The sequence below is a fragment of the Dasypus novemcinctus genome, chromosome 2 (genome assembly GCF_030445035.2).
Source record: "Dasypus novemcinctus isolate mDasNov1 chromosome 2, mDasNov1.1.hap2, whole genome shotgun sequence".
NCBI classification, from domain to species: Eukaryota; Metazoa; Chordata; class Mammalia; order Cingulata; family Dasypodidae; genus Dasypus; species Dasypus novemcinctus.
Genome location: NC_080674.1, coordinates 134,388,645 through 134,406,919, shown reverse-complemented (window position 1 = coordinate 134,406,919; position 18,275 = coordinate 134,388,645). Strand labels below are relative to the sequence as shown.

The following is an 18,275-nucleotide window of genomic DNA, read 5'->3' as shown; positions in this document are numbered from 1 at the left end:
GTTGGCCTCTAATAAATAAATAAATAAATGAATAAATAAATAAATAAGTTTGTTTTTTACTTCTCTTTACTAATAAAAATAAGGTGATGGTGAAAGTTTGTAATAGGAAGGAGGAACCTGAGTTTGGGCTGAAGAGGAAACAAGTACTCTGATTGGTTTAGAACAATGTGTATTGGTTGTTCAAACACAGCTTGATTACCAATGAGGTGATGTATTTCACCCTCTCCACCCATCTCTCTATTCTGGGTTCTTCCCCAGCCCACTTCAGTCTACCCCAAACTCTCACCTTTTAAATTTTTACATTGTTACCCTCCGTCATATGGGAAGAAAATACTTGATAGATCAAACTACCAACCTATTTTGTTCACCTTTGAATTCATTTTTTTTGTAAAACACAGTATCTTACACTCAATAAATATATGACTAAACCCTCAATATGGTGTTAATAAATTCTGCCTCTAAGTCCCAGAATATATAACATTTAAATGACCACAGAAAATAATGTTTGCTCTCTCTCTGCGCTACTACAACCCTGCAAAGGAAACTCTTGAGGTGGTATTTAACATGAGGGAAAGAGTCATAGAATAAAAAGAGGGTGAAAGTAATGTGGGAAGGACAGAAAGGCTTCTGCCTCATCCTTCTCCCCATTACAACTTTTAGACTGCTGGTCACAGCTTCATAAACTGGGGCATACATACATAAATTCCTTATATTCATACCATGGCAAGTTTTTAAACACTTTTACCCACATTAGTCTGGAAATACTGGGAAACAGGGTTGTTTTTCCAGAAAAGGAAACAGCAGTGCCCTCAAATCCCTTGCAGGAAAGAAGAATGGGTGTGCTTTTATACAATCCTTAACCTTCCCCAAGAAAGACTTTCCAAGGGAGTTATGCATCCCAGGGTCAAGAAGTAAGATAACAGTCTCTTGAATCTTCCACAGATTCTAAGCAAGTGTGGACATACAGTAAGTAAATGTTAAAATCTATATAAATACAAGTACATGCTAATAAATTGTTACATAATTGCCAATCTTTACTGTGAAATCAAAGCAGAGGGAAGTCCTCAAGAAGCCCAGCACTAGTTGGAGAGTAAAGTGCTGAAGTGGTTTCCAATAAGTTCTTTAACAACAAAGCAAGAATCAAATTATACCAGCCAATCAATGAGGTAAACAAAACTCTCATTACAGAAGATGCTAAGTAAATATAGTTGATTCTTGTCTAAAAAATATAATAATTTATTTTTGTTTAAAAACCATCTGCCAGCTCTTCTACAAGAGCTTTCATCAACTTTTTTTTGGTCAAAAGCAAACAAACTTACTATCAAATGTCCTTTTGGCTTACTATGCAATCACCAAATTACCAAAACAGAAGAATATGTCCTTTTGACTACTCTGTAATCACCAAATTGCCAATACAGAATTTTAACATAAATATTTCATCTCTATACTATAAGATATAATATGTTAAAGCCACAGTTCTAGACGTTGAAAACTCTGCACTGTAAGCTTTGGAGATAAAAGAATGTGCCACAGAGGGAGTCTTATTGTGAGTCAGTACAGTACAGGTGGATGGGGATACCATGGCTGCAATCAAGGTGCCAGCCAGGCCTGCAGTCACATCTGAATCCTCAACTGGGGAAAGATCCACCTCCAAGTCATTGCAGTTATTGGCTGGCCTCGTCTCCTTGTGGTCTCGTGGACACAGCACCTCAGTTCCTTGCTGGCTCTTGGTCAAAGGCAGCCTCAGCCTCTTGCCACATGGACCTCTTCAACATGACAGTTTGCATCATCAAAACATGCAAGCCAAGAAGGCAGTATGGAGAATTGAAGAATCTGCTAGCAAGGCACCAAGGGATCACTACCAAGTACCAGCTGATGACGTAACTAGAAAATGACCTTGATTTAAAGGTTCAACGCGGACCAGCAGAATATCCCTGTCTACATATAATAACAGGAATTAAAAATGCTATTTGACCTAAAGTAAGGGGAAAATGGAAAGGACAAATAAATTCATATGGCTATGAGTCTCTAAAAAAGAGTCTGGAGGTTGTCAGCAGGATTGCCCCTGTGCACACCTGAGCAGAGTCTCAGAGACAGATAAAGTAGATACAACCCCAGGTATTGGTCCTTTTGAGGGCTAAAGAGACCCACAGGTTCTATGGTCATGGCAGATGGGGTTCACTGCCATGTCAGCCGGCCCTTCTTTGGAGCTGGTGTTTCTGCGTGATGGAGCTGGACTCAGATGGGATCTCTTTTCCCAAGCCTTTCATGCTACTTTACTGGAATTGTAGTTGGTGCTGGGGTTTAAGATATATCTAGGGGATTTGAATCTCTGGACTGACAATATGATAGCCAGGTCCTGAGCCTCAACAGACTTCAGCTCCTACACTCTGATTTATTGGACTTACCCCACTCAGCTAACATGGAGTTGAAGAATGTCAACCACCACACCATGGAGCCTAGAGTGCCTACAACTGTAAGCAGGAGGATTGCATCCAGTATCCATGTGGAATCTAAGCCCCCTCTTGACATAGATGTGGAATGGACACAACCAAGCCAAGGTCCACAGGAAGGAGGAATACAGTAAGGATTAGAGTGGACTTAATGATATCCTATTCATGAACTACTGTGGTTAATAATCGAGAAAATGTGGCATTGGTGTGGAAAAAGTGGCCATGGTGGCTCCTGGGTGCAGGGAATGGGAGGAAGAGATCAGATGTGGAGGCATTTTCGGGACTTAGAGTTGTCCTGGGTGGTGCTCCAGGGACAATTGCCGGACATTGTATGTCCTCCCATGGCCCCCTGGATGGAACGTGGGAGAGCGTGTGCTATGGTGTGGACCACAGGCCATGGGGTGCAGCGATGCCCAGAGATGTACTCACCAGATGCAATGGATGTATCATGATGATGGGGGAGCGTGTTACTGTGGGGGGAGTGGTGGGGTGGGGGCGGTGGAGGTGAATGGGGACCTCATATTTTTTTAATGTAATATTTTTTAAAAAATGAATAAATTGAGTAGAATTTGGGAATAAAAAAAAGATGGAAGTCATGCTGTTTTATAACCTAATCATGGAAATGACATCCATCATCTTTGCCATATTCTCTTTGCAATACAAAGAAACAAGTCAGAAGACCAGCTCCCACTCAAGGTGAGGGTTGTGGATACCAGGTGGACAAGTTCCTCGAGAGCCACATTAGAGGCTGCCTATCACACTAAGGTATTTTGAAGAAGGAATTACATAATAATCTAAATATTACAAATTGGTAAAATATACTTCATTTTTGGCAAGAAAAGAGAGAAAATAATACCTAAAAGCTGTTCTAGTAACTTCATCTTATAATATTTTTTAAAATTGAAAAGAGAAATGAAGATGTAAAATAACTATATAAAGAAAGAAATGCAGTTGCAAATTATAACAATGATGTTTTATTTTTCATGTGTCCAATTGAAAAGGATTAAATATTAGATTAATACTGAAACAGGTTCTTATAATCTATTGGTGGAATTAAACATATATGAAGGCAATCTGGCAATATCAAGATTTGTATGACCTCTTACTTTGCAATAGTGCTTCTAGGTACTTATTTTACAGAAATAATTAAGAACAAAGATATATGTACCAAGATATTCATTGCAGTAATATTTATACTGCTAGAAAAATTGAAAATGACTTAAAAGTCCATCAGGAAGGATTGACTAAATAAAATATCCTGTATCTGTTAAAAATGACGATTCGTTTTTGTATTTATTGTCATGCAAATGGGTCTATGGTATATTTTTAAATTAAAAGGTCAGATTGCAAAGACTATATAGAACATGACCTATGTAAAACTGCATGTATGTGTTGGTGTGTTTTTGCCTGTGGTTGCAGAGAGAAGTCTGAAAGGATATCTATAAAAATTTTGATAGTGATTATCTTTGAGTTGTGGGCATATGAGTGCTCTTTATTTTCTCTTGAATATTTTGTATTTTTCAATGTTTTACACTGAGAATATTCACATTTTGTAATAATAAAAACAATAAAGCTAATTCCAATATATTCTTCAATATAATTTCTTCTTATATTCCTATATGGGAATTTTTTAAAACTTCCATCATAGTATCTGTTAATCAAAACAACACGTCATAAGATCCTTTCACACTAAATGTATTACTACTTCTGTTGATAAATTGATATGTTCTAAGCCCTCTTGGCAAATTATACTTACTTTTAAAAAACACCTCCTGAATTCTATAAACACACAAATATCATCAATCAAAAGGCAACTGGAAATTAACTGTCAGGTTTCTCCTCAACCTGGCTATTCTGGAAGAATAACTCACTGAGGGACCAGCATTGAAGTTTTTGATAAGTTGAATAAGAAAATAAACCTTTGGCTGCCATATTTAATCATTCACCCATCATTTAATATTCATACTCTCAACATTTCTGAGCATCCCCAATGTTCCAACAATTGGGATAAATGTTGGGAATGCAGCAGTATATCAGAAACACAGTGTCTGCTCTTACTGCCCAATAAAGACAAATCAAAGAATGTCACTGTTGAAGATGTCTCAGAGATCATAGTTCAGTATTTTCCAACCCCTAGTGAAGCAGAGAAGCAGATTTTTACCATTCCTTTTTCAACAGTATTGTTTGGCAGCAGATCCAAATTCATTTCTCTCTCCTGCTATCTTGAAGTAGGCAGAATTCTAAGATGATTCTCATGATTCTTGGTGTTACTCCTGTGATTTTGTTACATTACATGGCTAAATGGATTTTGCAGATGGAATTAAGACTACTAATTAAGTGACTTTGTGATAATGAATTCATCCTGGTGACATAACTTAATGAGCCCTTTAAAAGGGGAGTTTTTTCTCTGGTTGGTAGCAGAAGAGGAAGTCAGAAATATTCAAAAGAAATTCAAAGCAAAAGAGGTTCATCCTACTGAGATAGAGAGGGCCATGGGGCAAAGACCTGACAGCCGGCAAGAAAATGAGGATTTCAGTCTTACAGCACCATAGAGCTGAATTCTTCCAATAACAAGAACGAACTTGCAAGTGGAACCTAAGCTGGCTTGATACCTTGATTTCAGCCTTATGTGACCCAGAGCAGAAAATCCAGCTATGCCACCCAAGACTTCTGTCCTACAGACTGTGAGAAAATAAATGGGTGTTTTAAGCCACTAAGTATGTGGTAATTTGTCACACAGCACTAGAAAATGAATGCATATCCTTTTCATTTTTACATATTTCTGGGGGCATGGAGGTAAGTTGTCACATCTCTTGAGTCTCCTTGAACCTGGGAGAGTTTCTTGATCTTTCCTTGATTTTCATGACCTTGACACTTGAAGATTACAGTCTAGTTATTTTGTAGAATGTCCCTTAATTTGGATTGGTCTGCTTTTTCTTCATGATAGTTTTGTATGTTGTCAAAAAATTTAGAGAAGTAATGTATTCTTTTCATTATTATTATTATCAAGTGACAAATTTTTTCAGTTTGTCCCACTCCTGATGATAACTTTGATCACATGATTAAGAAAGTATTTTAGTTTGCAAGCTGCTGAAAGCAATATATCAGAAATGGGGTGGCTTTTACAATGGAGATTTATGAATTTATAAACTTACAATTCTGAGGCTATGAAATGTCCAAATCAAGGCTTCATCGGATGACAATTTTCTCTCTGATGACCAGCTGCTGGAGATCCTGGACTCTTATCACATGGCAGGGCACAATGGTGGCATCTGCTGTCTCTCTCTTCTCCTCTGGGTCTCACTGCTTTCAGCTTCCAGCTTCCTCTGGCTTTCTCTTTGCTCCTGTGACTTTCTCTCTCAGTTTCTGTGACTTTTCTTTCTGTGCCTCTTTCTGTATTCATCCCATTTATAAAGGACTCCAATAAGAGGATTAAGACCCACCCTGGGTCATGCCTTACCAGAGTATTTTAATCAAAGGCCCTTAACTAAAGTCATTTATTCAAAAGGTCCTACCTACAATAAGTTTACACCCACAGGAATGGATTAACTTCAAGGGTGTGATATTTTTTGGGGTATATACAGTCTCAAACTACTACAAATGGCATCTGCCAGTGTTCTCCATTGTAAACATTCTCTTTTCCTTTATAATTAACAAATATTTTATAGTAACTACTTTGAGACTGTGTAAATATCTCATTACTCTTCAAAGTTTAAATTTATTCGTTCAATATAGACTAATGGTTTCCTATCTTAGTCAATGTTTTCTATTCTCTTTATTATCTATTATTTGTTGTGATAATCTGTCTAAAATTTGTCTAGAGGGAAACCTGTCAAGCTGGCTGCACTTCAGTGTTATTTTGACAACTTCTCTTTATTCTTTGAGCATTTCCTTATTTTCTGGCATTTCTTATTTTCTGGGTCCTTTCCTCAGACCTGGATTAAGACATTACTCCATGGAGTCCTGGTTCTTTTTATTAAAGAATGGTATACAATCTGGACTCCAGTTTACTCACTGACTTTAGTGTATTGCTCCTTTCAGGTACAACAGCCTTACTTTAGCGTTTCCAAAACACCATGCTCTTTCCTGCCACTGGACTTTTATATATGCTGCTCCCTCTTCTTAGAATGTTCTTTCATCCTCTTCACATCATGAATTTTTCTACTCAGCCTTCATATTTCAGCTTAAATTTTGCTTCCTCAAGGAAACCTTTCTTGTATTCTCAAACTGGGTGAGGTTTCCTCTCATAGCATCATGTTCTTTTAGAGTGTTTATAGTGTTACAATCATTTGATAGCATGTCTCTCCCTCACTAGACTAATAATCAATATCATATCACTATTGCTTAGCACATAATAGTTGTCTACAAATAATTGTTGAAAAGATAAATGAGTGAGTAAATAAACTAAATAATGAAGTCAGAACTAGGTCACATTGCTTACCCAATTACTCCACAGTGGACATTTAGAAGTTTTAAAGGTAAAGGAACTCACTGAAATAGTATTCACTAAAACCTTTGACATAATAGCACAATTTGATTCATTCTGACAAAATCTGGGATTTTGCACATTGAATCAAACAAGTTTCTATCTGATTTCTTAATTGATTTCTTTGTAAAATGAATTCAGACAAAAATGGAAAAATCAGGTACCCTCTGAAAAGGTCACAGAGTTTGCCACTATTGATTTAATCTCTTGGTTTTATTCTATTAGATTTATTTATATTCTGAGTAATTTTAGTATGTTGTTAAGAAAACAAAAAGCTGCAGAAGAGTATTAAATTTGATTGCATAACACTAAATCTTCACCACCTCCTGGGTACCTAATTAAATCTTGTTTTTAAACTGTGCCTTGTTACTTGAATATGGTTGCACTGAGAGTCTCTCAGGAAGGGAATTTATGGTAGACTTTGAGACAAGGTGGAAGTCTAAAAGTTCTAACATCATCTCTATGGGAAGACCAAACTTACAATTGTCTTCTTAGCTTGGTACTTTTATGGTTTTCCTCTGGTTTTGAGTCAGACCTAGACTCAACAAATATGCACCTTTGGTTTCTGCCTCTCCCGAGCAGTAACTCCAATAACTATCTCTTGGTCTATGTCAGACCTCTTGGCATCCTTTGAAACATTTCATTATTAACTCTGTCGACTTGCCAGAAGGAATGTGGGGTCAGAAGAGCAGGCTTAAATACTTATAGTTCTTTTGATCTCAAGAGATACATTGAAAGTTTTCAAAAAGCTTTTTCTCATTTTACAGTGTCTGAGGCCCTTGATAATTGCTTTTCCGTCCATTTTATGTTACATGGTGTTTATTATAAAAACAGAGAATCTTATAGCAACTTATGCAAAGGAAAATGATGGAATAATCACTATTATTTCTCCTTTTCCCTGACTTTGTACTGTGATTTTCTCCCATTCTAAGTTATCTGACAAAAGTAAAGAGCTGATTGAGAAAAAATTACTTGGGCTCCATTCAAATCAGATGAGAAATGCAGAAAAACACGTGTGAATTAGCAAGCTCTCCCTTGTTCTTCTGAGATTGCACTGAAGGAATGATTTTTAGCCAAGTACTAAGACTCCAGTAGCTTGAGAGTTTTATATCTTAACACCAAAGAACCTAAATAGTAATTACAAATACAAGAAAAAAAAACATCCACTCTTCCATCCTCTTCCAATGGCATAGCTTCCTCTTTCACTTACTTATGTTTCAGATGGTTTAGCATTCACTCATGGCCTATTTTAAAAAGGAACAGATACTAGTACATCACATTTCAAAAATAATTGAAATGGCTGCAATTCATGGGTGTGAGTTAATTAACTAAGACTCTACCAAGCTGAGAAAATGATCATGTAGGGTTTACTAAACAGACTAAAATATCCTTACCAGGACACAAATTAGTATTCAAAGAATCCAGGGCAAAGAATGAAAGTAAGCTTACAAAAATCTCTCTAATGAGAATTCTTTTTGGAAATACATTGTTCAGCTTTGAAGTAAAAAATGTTGAGCTGCTAGTCTCTAACACATGCAAAACAGAGATGTATTTTAATGGTTGGATTAATTTTGAATTCTACAAGGAAGATTGGCAAATGTGTGCCCTTTCTAGCAAAGGGAAAAGAAGGGTAATTGGGTTTCTGTGCACCATGCCTTCAGAAATGGTTCAGAAGATGGAACCGCAAAAGGCCCATTCTTCTCTCAAGGATTGGATCTCATTTGTCAAGATGAATGTAAGATGTAAAATCATTCACAATGCATTTCAATATTCTCTCCAGTTCAGCAGAACACCACTCTGTATCAGTCACTGGCAGAGCCAAGCATACCAATGAGAGCAGAATTACTGGGTTATATTTTAGCTTGCAAAATGAAAATCTCTGACCACAAAAAATGGTAGGGCTCTGCTAAATTACCCAAAGAATTATTAGATATCTGGTTTATTTGTCTTATGGAGACCCTCTTTCAATGAAAGCTATTTAAAGTGAAATAATATCCTACAAAAGCCATATACCTGGGAGGAATTTAAAGGCTCTATTTATCTGGGGCAGGGGTGGGTAAGGAGAGGTGATGTTATTATTGTAAATGTGTACCTTTCCGGCATAAATGTTTACTTGCCTCTTGTTGTCAACAGCTGGGTAGCTTCTCTGTCCTCCCACTTGGTATCATATGATAGCTAGTGAGGATCACTTCCCTTAGAGGCTGCTAGTGTTTTCTTCCAAGTGCTAATATTAAAATGCTATAAATAGTATTGTGTTTATAATATAAAAAGCTCTTGATTCAGGCAAGAGCAAACCAGGAGACTTCTGAGCATTGTTCCTCTTATTCTAGAATCTTCCATGGGGGCAATTTCTTTTAAAAAGTATAAACCATTGAGTTCTTTTTTTCCAACACAAATTACAGGTTCCTTGTCTGCCAAGATTAGGAAAGCAAATGCATTTTTAAAATCCAAGTCAAGAAATATTTATATAATAGAAAATCCTATTGCCCTTTTCATTTTAAAATACGTCCCTTAAATAAATTTTTAAAAATGGAGCCATCTGGGGAGTCTACAAGATGTCTGAAAAAAAATTCTTATTTTTTCTGACTTCCTCAGACAGAAAATGGAATCACCCGTAGAATTAGGTACTAAAATGTGTATGCTTTGTGAGGGCAGAGATTAATGTAACCCCAGAACTTAGCAAATAATTATTGATTAATAATCACTTGTTGAATGAAAGAAAGAATAGATGAGTGGAATATGGACAAATCAAGAACCTGTTAGTAAGATAAAACTAATAACCAAATAATAACAGAATTATATAATTCTTTAATTCCTGGAGAACATGATTTCATTTATCCATTATTTCATTTATTCCAGTGAAATTTTTAGTGGATTTATCTTTTTCTACAAGAAAGGCATTATGAGAAATTATTATTATGGTTGGTATTTTAAAAATATAAATTTATTCCTCTACTCTCTGTATTCATTCTGTGTTTTTTAAAAGTTTCACACCCATCCCTGCAACAAGAACTTTAAAATGGCAACGTTAACTGACTCTGAAAACAGTAAAATACTAATGGCAACTACACAGGTACAAACCAGTGTAGTTTTTAAAGCTTGTCATACCTATGATATCATTTCATTATGAATCACGTGGTAAAATTTAGAAAATTGGGTTTATTACTTTTTACATTTTCAGAAGCCTTTCAAACCAAAATTTATGTCTGCAAAATACAGAAATCAGACTTAAAAAACTTACAAAATAATTTACAGTGGTGCTTGAATGTTCATATTTCTTTCTTAACTAATGTAAAGTATGAAATGTGTCAGTATTTAGCATCTATTATGTACCATCACTAGGCTAGACATTTTACAGTTTATAAACATAATTTATGTCATGATCCCTCCATTCAATTAACATGTTCCTTATGAGGATAAAATGTAACTAGCAAACATGAAACAATTGCTAAATAATGTAAAATAGAGTGAATTAAGTTTGAAAAGAAATAAAATAGGAATTTACTTAGATAAGACAGACCAACATGAGCAGCACAAGTAACTGACAAAGGTGTCCCTGAGGCAGTTGAAATGGAGCTATGCTGGTCCCGGAAAGCCAAGGGAAGGAGTGGGCACATCCAGCCCAGTGAAACAACAGGGACCTGACCACAGAGAGGGGAATGTGCAAGCCATGAGTGAGGTTAGAATGCTGGGCCAACTGGAGCTGGCCTGCGGTTTCAAAGGAGTATGTGGGACACTAGGTCCTAATAAGGGTACCCCACCACCGGTTGTCAGTAGAGAGGTCACTAGAAGAAAGGGTTCCTATTACAAGCCATGTTAACCCTGAACAACATTCACTTCTCAGGGAAATAATTTGAGATATCAGTTTGTTCTTTCCTTCTTTTCCCTGGGACCATTCCATAGTGGGTCTTGAGACATGGAGTGGCCATTCAACTAAGACCAGTTCTCTGATGGGGCCAGAGAGCAGACTAAATCCTTGGCCTTTAAATTCAAGAGCACTGATGCAAGTATAATACATGACAAAAAAGAGTTGAAAGGAGAAGCAATCTGGTGAATCATATCCACTCTCCCACCCCAGTCCCCAGACCAGAAATTCGATCTGAATTATGGATGAAAAGGGAGCACATTTGGAAGAGAAACAAGTGGGTATAGACTTTTGACATGTTTTATGCGCTGTCCCAATCCACATCTCTGCCACACTATGCCAAGAGTGAAGGTGAGGAAGAATACAAAGGAATTCTCATTTAAATTTTGGTTTCTGATAATAAAAGGGGCACATTTCTTGCATACTGGGTGAGGCTCAATGAGAGAGCAGCTTACATAGAGAAATCTCTGGCACCATCATAATGTAAAAGAGTAGAATATTATGGACGAGTGCCAGACTGGTCAAGTCTGAACTTGGTTCATAACAGGGTTTGCAGGCAATGGAGCAGAGGTGGCTAAGGGGGGGTGTTAGGAACATAGTGAAAGCCTCTGAGCACCTCTAAACGCTGAATCTCAAGATGGGGGAGAAAAACTAGGACATGGAGTGAAAGTCTAAAAGAAGCCTAGAGACAGAACCAAAGAAAATGTTGAGTGACAACCGGAGGACATCTACAAATTCCTAAGTGGGCAAACCCTGGTCAGAGGTTGATATCCAAACTCGGAATGTAGGATTGCAGCATTTTGGCATGTGATAAAATATAAGATGTGTCTGAGAATCACACCAGATTCATCATATCTCAAAGGACATTCTGCCTAAGATTAAAACATATCAAAACCTGAGAAGCAAAGGCCTTCTTTCCCAACAATGCTGCATGGCTCTTGAACAGCTTCATTTATCAGTGTACCCACTCTTCCAGCTTAGATTCATACGAGGGAGAAGGAGAGGGAAAAGAGCCAAAGAGGAAGTGTTAGCCAGGATGTACCTTGATCATAAACTAGGATCGCCTAGGAAATTACTGTATTTTCGTGGAGTTTTTCTTGGAAAATTTTATCATATTTGTGTGCATGCAGCAAAATGAAGGCTCACAGTAAGAAAATATATTTCGATTATAGAAAATAAAGTTACAATTTAAAAATCAGAGTCCATGCCTTTGAAATGTAAGACTGCTTGCTAAATTCGTCTTTAGGAACCCTCAGTCCCCAGTGACTTCAGTCTTCCTTCAACATGCCATGGATAAGACCTGAGCCATTTAGAGACCCTTATTGCCCACAGCTGAGCAGGAAGAGAAGGGCTGACAGGAAGCACTGGTAGGAGCACTTAGATCTGGGTTTGAGCATTAACTTTGCTGAAACCTTGGGCAAAACAATGGCCCAGGATGCTGCTAAAGAGCCAATGATGAGCCAGACAGCCCCCACAATGGACAATTATCTTAGACAAAATATCAGTAAAGCTGCTATTGAGTAATCTTGCAGTAGCAGGGTTGGGTTTTTGTTTGTTTGTTTGTTTTCTCATTGCATTTCCTGAGCTATAAAATGAACATATTAACTCCAATCCTATCTGTGGATGGAGAGATAAGAAATAGTCTTTCTAAATTCACTAAACAATCTTAGGTGTCTGAGTAGAACCCTAAATATTCCAAAGCTCAATAAACTGTAGCTTTTGCCTTTTACTCATGAAATACTGACAAATTGCCAAGACTGTTCTTTCACCTTATTTTTTTCTCCTTTGTTATCTGGTGTCTTTATGGGACAGCTCTGTCTGAAATACCAGTCTACATTAGGTCATCACCACCATCAACATGAAATGAACAAAAGCTGCCATGGATTAAATGCTTACGCTGTGTCATGCTCTTGATATACATTTCTTCATTTAATCTGCACAATTCTAGGCTTTACTATGCTGAAACCAAGGATCAGAATTAATAATTACCATGACAAAGCTCACATTGCTGAAAGTTGCAGAGCCAGAAATCTGTCTGATGATAAAGATAGTGATCTTAATGACTATTCTACACTCCACTCCTTCTTCCATCCCCCTTTTTGATTAATTATTATTCTCTAGGATCTACCATGTTCTTCCAGTTGACTAAAGTTCATTACCAAACTGTATGGTCACTATTGCTCTACACTTTACATATATATATATATATAAAATAAAATATATGTATTTTAATGCGGCGGCTTGCTCGGTCGGTAGAGGTGGGGTCTGGCTGCGGACGAGGGGTCGGTCCAGCTTTGGACGAGGGGTTGGTCCCACTTGGGACGAGGGGTTGGTCCGGCAGCAGACGAGGGGTCGGTCTCACAGGGGTTGCGCGGTTCGGCTGACGGGGTCCCCCGGCGAAGCCGGCGACGAAGGGGTCGCCCGGAGAAGCAGGCGACGAACTGGGGACAAGGGAGGCCAGGCCCTTGTCGGGGGCTCTCAGGACTGGAGGGCGCATGGCAGAAGAACTACCGCGGAGTCAAGGTAAACAGGCAAGTCCACTTTATTGAGGGAGAGGCAACAGTTTTATAGGGGCTGGGGAAGGCTGACTGGTCGAAGCCACGCCCTGTTCTGATTGGTTGCCGGCGAAAGGTCAGTGGGCGGTACTGGACGGGGGAGGGGTGGTGATTAGGGATTGGCTGTTGCTGTTGCTGGGGGAAGTGGCAGGGTTTAGGGATTGGTGGCTGCTGTTGCTGGGGTGGAGGGCAGACTTGAGTTTCCCGCCCACGCCTGGCTGTTGCTGCTGTTGGGGGGGGAGGGAAAAGGGCAGACTGGATTTTTCCGCCCACACCTGGCTGTTGCTGCTGTCGGGGGAGGGGAAAAGGGCAGACTGGAATTTTCCGCCCTGCGCCTGCGCAGGGAGAGAGAAGAAGAAGGGTGCCGCCCCACAAGGCATCGTGTGGCGCCATCCGGGAGGAGGGGCGGCTGCGGAAGCATGGCTGCCGAGAAGGGGAGACCCGAGGGCACTCTGCGCCCATGCCGAGCTTCCTTCAGGGGTGGCGGTGGGCCCGACAAACCACCCTATTATGGGGGCAGCGGAATTAGGCCTACCGCGGCCGCTCCCCCGCCAGGCCAGCAAACCACACTTCAGCCCGAGGGGTGACCGCATTTTAAAAGATTACACATAATGTTACACACAAAAAATATAAGGTATTTCCATATGCCCCACTTACCACAACTCCCACCCTTGGCAACTCTCCAAATGTTCTCTAACATTTTTTATCTCACTTCAATTTTGAATAGGTCTCTCTGCTAATGCCTTTTTCTTTCTAGATTCACCAGATTGCAAATGAATGATTCCTTAAGTCTCTATTAATCTTCCACTGACATGTCAACACTCTGGCATCCAAACCTATAGAGATAAGACTTTTTCTGTGATACCACTGCTTATTTGGGTATGTAATATTACATATGTATTGGTCTTTTATTTCATAACTGTGAGGGTAAGTGGTTTATATCATAACTCATTCCAAATTCTGTATCTCTTGGATTGACTTTTAAAAGATAAGGACAGCATGATGGTTAAGTTCATGTGTCAACTCTGCTAGTTTATGGTGTGGATTTGCTTAGTCAAGCAAGCACTGGCCTAATTGTCACTGTAAGGATATTTCATGGATTTAAGTTATCAATAAATTGATTACATCTATGGCTGATTACATCTGCAATCAACTGAAGAGAATGCCTTCGACAATGAGAGAAGTCTCATCCAACCAGGAGAAGGCCCTAAAGGGAGAACTCATGATTTCAATAGTCAGAAAGAAGAATTTCCTACTCTACGTTAGCCAGCCAGTTTCTCCTGTGGAATTCATCAAAACTTTCATCAGAGTCCCCAGCTTGGGGAATTCATACTTGTCTATCCCCACAGTCAAGGGAGCCAATTCCTACAATATATTTCATAATATTTGCACTCTATCTATCTATCTACCTATCTATCTATCTATCTATGTATCTATCTATGTAATCTCCTATTGGTTCTGTGTCCCTGGAAAACCCTGACTAATACAGGTGAGAAAGAGATTCGTATCTTCATATGTTTGCATTTCTACCTATGAAAAATAAAAAAATTAGAAAAGTCAACACAGATGTTTGATGCCCAGCATAGGCCTAGTATTCACAAACACAATTAGTTTAATGTAGAGGTCCAAGCTGGAATGATTGGGATTGGCTAAGTGCTAAGTTCCACCTGTTAGCTTGTTCTTTAGACAATTCCTCCACTACTGACCACTTTCTGATCTACACTCTTGATATTCATGCCTTCTCTTCTTGATATATCTACTCCTTGGCAGATCATTTAAAGTCTTTTTAACATATATATATTTTTAGAGAAGTTGTGAGCTTACAAAATAATCATGCTTGGGCGGCATACTTGGCCCAGTGGTTAGGGCGTCCGTCTACCACATGGGAGGTCTGCGGTTCAAACCCCGGGCCTCCTTGACCCATGTGGAGCTGGCCCATGCGCAGTACTGATGCGCGCAAGGAGTGACCTGCGACGCAGGAGTGTCCCCATATAGGGAAGCCCCATGCGCAAGGAGTGCGCCCTGTAAAGAGAGCAGCCCAGCGCAAAGGAAAGTGCAGCCTGCCCAGGAATGGTGCTGCACACACGGAGAGCTGACACAACAAGGTGACGCAACAAAAAGAGACACAGATTCCTGTGCCACTGACAACACCAGAAGTGGACAAAGAAGACGCAGCAAATAGACCCAGAGAACAGACAACAGGGGTGGGGGGAAGGGGAGAGAAATAAATAAATAAATCTTAAAAAAAAAACAGAATATGTGAACTTTAAAAAAAAAATCACGCTTAATGTGCAGAATATCCATACATTATCCCTCCATCAACACCTTGCATTGTTGTGAAACATTTGTTACAGATTATGAAAGAACATCATCAGATAATTAACACTAACTATGGCCCACAGATTATATTTGGTATATTTTTCCATATGCCCCTATTAGTAACACCATATAGTAATATTGTACAAAAATACGGAACTCTTCATGAATTTGTGCATCATCCTTGCACAGGGGATATGTTAATCTTCTCTGTATCACTCTAATTTTAGTATATGTACTGCTGAAGCGAGCACTTTAAGTATTTTTTAAAACTTTTTATTTTGAATAATATCACACTCAGAAGAAAGTTACAAAAATAGTACTAAGAGTTCTTATATACCTTGTACCCAGCCTCTCCAAATTTAAACATCTTCTATAACCATAATAGAAATATCAGTTCCTGTGTACCTTTCACCCAGGTGCTCCAAATTTTAATATCTTCCATAACCATTATATCAAAATAAAAATCAGGAAATTAGCAAAGATACAATACTATTAAGTAATCCACAGGCTTTGTTCAAATTTTGCTATTTCCTCTAGTGTCTTTTTTCTGGTCCAGTATCTAATCCAGGACCCCATGTTATCTCTAGTAGTCATGTCTCCTACAATTACTCAGAATTTCTTTGTCTTTCATGACCTTGACTCTTTTGAAGAGTATTGTCTAGTTGTTTTGTAGACCATCTCTCAATTTGAGTTTGTCTGATGTTTCCTTATGACTAAATTCAAGTTATGTGTTTCTGGCAAAAATACCAAAGACATGATATTATGTTTTTGTCAGTGCATTTTATCAGAAGGTACACAATGTCAATATGCCTTCTTACTAGTGACATCTACCTTGATCACTTGGTTAAGATAGCATTTTTTCCAAAGTAGAATTACTATTTCCCCCTTTGTAATTAATAAGCATCTTGAAGGGAGATACTTTGAGATGATGAAGATATCCTGTTTCTCATCACACTTTTATCCACTAACTTTAACATCCATTGATGGTGTTTTCCAGAATCAAATATCACTGTGGTGTTTATCAGTTGGTGATCTTTCTATTTCAATCTTTCCTTCTATATTTACTAATTGGAATTCTACTATAAAGAAGATATGTTCCTTCTTACTTATTTATTTTAAGATTTATATCAGTCTGGACTCATGGTTATTTATTTTATTCAATGAGTTAGAATTCATTTTTTAAAATTTTGCTGCTCAAATTGTTCCAGGTTTGTCCAGAGAAACCCTTTCAAGCTACCTTCTATGTACTTTTCATATGCCTCCATCACATTTTTGAACACTTCCATATTTTCTGGCTCCATAAGATGTTCCAGGCTCCTCTTTTACTTTCTCTTCCCTAGCCTGGGAACAAGCCATTTCTCTTGGTCCTTTTACTGAAAAAATCAAAATTAGAAAGCAAGATCCAAGCATTAGGTGTTGTTTTAGTCAGCCAAAGCAGTGCTAATGCAAAATATCAGAAATCAGTTGGTTTCTATAAAAGACATTTATTTGGGTTAGGAGCTTACAGATACCAGGCCATAAAGCATAAATTACATCCCTCACTAAATTCTGTTTCCACGTGCTGGATCAAGATGGCTGCTGACGTCTGCAAGGGTTCAGGCTTCCTGGGTTCCTCCCTTCCTCAGGCTTCTTTTTCTTGGGCTCAGGGTTCCTTTCTTCCTGGCGCTTGCTTCTCTTTCCTCTGTGAGCTTACTTCCTAGGGCTCCAGCTTAAGGCTTCAGCATTAAACTCCAACATCAAAACTCCAACATCAAAAAACCCTTAACTCTGTCTTTTACCATGCCTGTTTTCTGTGATTTCCCACCCACCAAAGGGTGGGTACACAATGCATACTGGCACAAGAGGTTTATATAATTACTTAATCAAGTAAACCTATGAATCTAATATAATCTCATATGCCCAGAGGAAAAGACCAGTTTATAAACATAATCAAGTAATTCTTTTTAGAATTCACCAATATATCAAACTTCTACACTCCACCCTCTGAACTCCAAAAAGACATTACAGTATTTAAGAAAACTTAAATCAGTTACAATGCAAGTACTAAATCATATCGCAATCAATTTAAAGAAATGCAGTTTGTATTGGGGCAAAGCCCGGTCTACTATAGATCTCTGAAACTTACAAAATAATTCATCTGCTTCCAATACACAAAGGGACAGACAAAGGATAAACATTTTCATTACAATAATACAATAAGGAGAAACTGAAAGGGAAACATGAGTCACAGTTTCTCTACAGTTCAGTAGACCTGCTGTGCATCCTCTATTCCATTTCAAAATCTGAGAGTCATTCTTAAGAAAATGATTTCTTCTCCTTGGGGCCTTATGGGAACCCACCCTTTCCATAGGTTTGCCCAATGGCCATTTTCTTGGTTCCACCCTCATCAAGCATCTGGGTGTTGACTAAGCTCCAGACCTCTCCCTCCAAGTGTGTTGGGGTGATTGTCACACGTTACCAATTTTTGGGTTAGAGTCTTAACCCCCCTCATAAAGTGATGTGAAAACAACATTCCCCCTAACCTTCGGCATATAGGCTCAACCCTCTCAGAGCAACAAGTTGACCACCTGTCCTTCCCTAACCTTTGGGGGACAGTC

General features: G+C 38.6%; 1 non-coding gene across 1 annotated transcript; it reads right to left on the bottom strand.

Moving 5' to 3' along the window:
- Positions 1–15,822: 15,822 nt before the first annotated feature.
- Positions 15,823–15,929, bottom strand: LOC111760379 (U6 spliceosomal RNA). The gene has a single exon (XR_002794078.2). It is a non-coding gene; the product is annotated as a U6 spliceosomal RNA (small nuclear RNA).
- Positions 15,930–18,275: the final 2,346 nt, after the last annotated feature.